The sequence below is a fragment of the Gossypium arboreum genome, chromosome 12, assembly GCF_025698485.1.
Source record: "Gossypium arboreum isolate Shixiya-1 chromosome 12, ASM2569848v2, whole genome shotgun sequence".
NCBI lineage: Eukaryota > Viridiplantae > Streptophyta > Magnoliopsida > Malvales > Malvaceae > Gossypium > Gossypium arboreum.
In genome coordinates this window covers 68,170,899-68,174,757 of record NC_069081.1, presented here as the reverse complement: position 1 = coordinate 68,174,757, position 3,859 = coordinate 68,170,899, and the positions used below count along the sequence as shown (strand labels likewise).

Below are 3,859 nucleotides of genomic sequence, written 5' to 3'. Positions count from 1 at the left end.
TTTCAAAAGCTCCCAATAGCTACGATATCTATGAAATAGTTGAGAAACACACAAAGTAAGCTTTCAAAAGCTTAGTAAGCCATATACAAATAAACTTATCATTTAAAGCATATAAACAACATAAAATACATATGTTCCATAGCCAAATACTATCACAAATCACATAATTCATATACATTTCTCATTTTTCCGATTCATTTGCACATATAGCATATTTTCTCATACTTATATCACATATCAATGATTTCACATGTACTTACCTTTTATTCTCAAATATAGTATACATTTCAAATGTACCTGAATCGGATACACAATTTATATATTCATTCTTTTCTCAGAATGCCCGTTGAACAGTTCAGAATCATAAGGATATACGGATAGCTCAGAAAGCTCATACAATGCCAATGTCCCAAACGTCATTTTACATGTAATCAAATATCGATGCCACTGTCTCAGACAGGGTCTTACATGGAATCAAATACGTTGCCTATGTCCCAGACATGGTCTTCCACGTAAATCATAAGTCGATGCCAACGTCTTAGATGTGGTCTGATAAACCATAAATTATACATATTTTTACCCCATGTTTAATGAATTTTATAGATGATTTCTCATTAGAATTGGTGAATTCGATACTTATAATGCTTTAATTTCATGTTTTATACTTAGAAGAGCATAGTAGAGTGAAAGGAACGAGAAACGGGCCAAAAAGGGAGAAAATGGGCCAAAGTACGAAATCAACACGGCCTGGACCTCCTCACACGGGCAGACCACACAGAATTTGGTAGGGTCGAACATGGAATGAAGTAATCAAACACGAGCGTGTGCCACGGGGTGTCCCTGCCGAGCCCAAGTTGAGTCCAATTCCGGAAAAGACCAATTTTGAGGGCTTTTAGGCATTCCAAAGCCTATAAATACACCTTAGAGGAGGAGGAAAAGGGGGACGAAGAATAGGGGGTAAGGAATTACTCCAAGGAAGCCGATTGATCCATTTCAAAAGCCGGATTCATCATCAAGACTGAAGATCTCTCCTCAATTTCCCTTTAGGAGTTTTGGGTTTTCTTTAGGTTTTGTATTCTTTATTCTTCTGAGATGTTTTCTTATTTAGTTATGAACTAAAACCCCTAAATACCTAAGGGGAATGAAACCTAAGATGAATCTTGTTATTATTTTCTAAATCGTATGATAAATATTTAACTTGTTCTTAATTTATGTGTTCTTAATTCTTATTTTAATATCCTAGGATACTGATTCAAGATAAGCTCTTATTCAGAGGAGGAATAGACCCTGTCTAAGAGTACATTTGTCATAATTAAGTGGAGTTGATTGCGCGCCTAGACATAGGGTGACAAGATTTTGCCAAATTAGGGTGAAACCTAATAAGGGGATCCATAGATCGAGTTAATACAACCCTAGAGTGTTAATTAGAGAAAAGTCTTGGTTATTCAATCTAGGGATTAGACATTATTAGTCTTGAATAGGGATAATAACATAACTTAGGGATCTCTATGGAACAAGTTGAATAAATAAATCGTCCAATTCAGAGCTAGAATAACAAGTAAAGTCTAGGTGGATTTTTCCTTAGGTATTGTCTTAAGTCAATCAATTTTTCCCAAAAGCAATTCCCCAATTCTTTTCTCTGTGCGTTCTTAGTTTAGATAATTAGTCAATTAAAACAAAACCACTTTATTCTTAGGCTAGATAATAAAAAGACAGTCATTACTAGTACTTTTAGTTCATTTGGGTTTGACAATCCTGTCTTGCTAAAACTATACTACTGTTCGATAGGTACACTTGCCTACATTGCAATAATAGATAGTTCAAGAATGAATAATTAAAAATATTTAAAACCTATCACGAAACCACGCGATCAAGTTTTTGGCGCCGTTGTCGGGGAACTAAAATATTAGGAACACTCAATTTTATTACTTTAGCCATTTATTTTTCTTGTAATTTAATTTTATATTATTATTACTTACTTATTTATTTTTTCTGTCTCTTGGCAGGTTTTTATAATTTATGACTAGAAGAAACCCGTCAGGGCCACTACTTTTTGATGAAGAAATCGATCGCACTATTCGTAGAAACCAAAGAGAAATAAGGCGAAGCTTAAGATACATGAAGAACGAGCAAGAAGATGATACTCAACCCCCAACCGAAGAGATGGCTGAAAACCAAGGCAATCAGCTACCTCCTGCAATTGCGGTTAATCAAAATCCTACTCCACGCACTATGTATGATTATGCTAAACCTTCATTAACAGGAATTGAATCTAGCATAGTTAGACCTGCTGTAGTTGCAAATACTTTTTAATTAAAACCTAACACTATTCAGATGATACAGCAATTTGTTCAATTTGATGGTTTGCAGGATGAAGATCCCAACGCTCACTTAGCAAATTTTCTAGAATTTTGTGATACATTTAAAATCAATGGCGTTTCTGATGATGCCATTCGTCTTCGGTTGTTTCCCTTTTCATTGAGGAACAAAGCTAAACAGAGGTTGAACTCATTACCACGAGGGTCAATTACTACTTGGGAACAAATAACTGAAAAATTTTTACTAAAATATTTTTCGCCGGCTAAAACGGCTAAATTACGTAATGATATCTCTTCTTTTGTGCAGATGGATTTAGAAACACTCTACGATGCATGGGAGAGATACAATGACCTCTTAAGAAGATGCCCTCACCATGGGTTACCGCTTTGGCTCCAAGTACAAACATTTCACAATGGTCTGAATCCTTCGACTCGGCAAATGGTTGACGCAGCGGCGGGCGGAACCATCAACAATAAAACACTAGAAGATGCCTATGAGTTTATAGAGGAGATGTCACTGAGTAACTATCAGTGGCAAGTCATGAGGATAAAGCCAATGAAAACAGCCAGTGTTTATAACGTCGATTTGGTCACCATGCTCTCTAATCAGGTAGAACTCTTAAAGAAAAAGATTGATGGTTTTCTTAATTCTTCACAGGTTCACCCAGTAATGTAGTGCGAAGCAATTGGAGGTGGAACAAACCATTCAGAATACCAACCTTATGGCCATAACATGGATAACGAGCAACTAAACTACATGGGTAATAATCGTCGACCTCAAAACAATCCATTTAGTAACACTTACAATGCAGGTTGGAGGAACCATCCCAATTTTTCGTGGGGAGGCCAAGGAAATCAAAGACCACAACATCCTTCGAGTTTTTAGCAACCACCCTACCAACAAAAAAGAAGCCAAACCTTGAAGAGATGCTCTCAAAGTTTATATCAGTGTTAGAAACCCGTTTTCAGAACAGTGAGACAACACTTAAAAATCAACAAGCGTCGATCCAAGGGCTCGAAACTCAGATAGGCCAGCTGTAACAACCTGATTTAGACCCTAGTAGGAATAGTAGTTTCGGGACCACGATCCGGCATTGAAAAGTTTATTTTATTATTATTTTAATATTTACAGCATGATATTACAATTGTGTGAAAATTTCGTGAAGAAATTTTACTGTTTGAATGGTTAATTCGGTAAAAAGGACTAAGTAATATAAAGCGTAAAAGTTGTATGCTATTAGTTAAAGGGTGTTAATTGGCCTTGGCTTTTTAATATAATGGCCTTAAATGGTAAATAGCCCATTTATGAGATAGTAGAGGTTAGTGGCATGGCATTTGGAGTAGTTTTTAATGGAATTAAAGGTTAAAAATGGAAATTGATTAATAAATGTTATATTAAATAAAACAAAGCATAAAAATTATGGACGTTCATCCTATTTGGCCGAAAATACAAAGGAAAAAGAAAGAAAAAGAGACTTAAGGTTTCGACACTAATCTTGGAGAATTGAGGTATGTTTTTTTATCCGTTTTCGATAATTTTA

At 35.5% G+C, this 3,859-nt stretch overlaps 1 non-coding gene across 1 annotated transcript; it reads right to left on the bottom strand.

The window, feature by feature from the left end:
* Window positions 1-2,592: 2,592 nt before the first annotated feature.
* On the bottom strand, window positions 2,593-2,699 carry LOC128286130 (small nucleolar RNA R71). Its single transcript, XR_008276675.1, has one exon. It is a non-coding gene; the product is annotated as a small nucleolar RNA R71 (small nucleolar RNA).
* Between the last annotated feature and the right edge of the window lie 1,160 nt (window positions 2,700-3,859).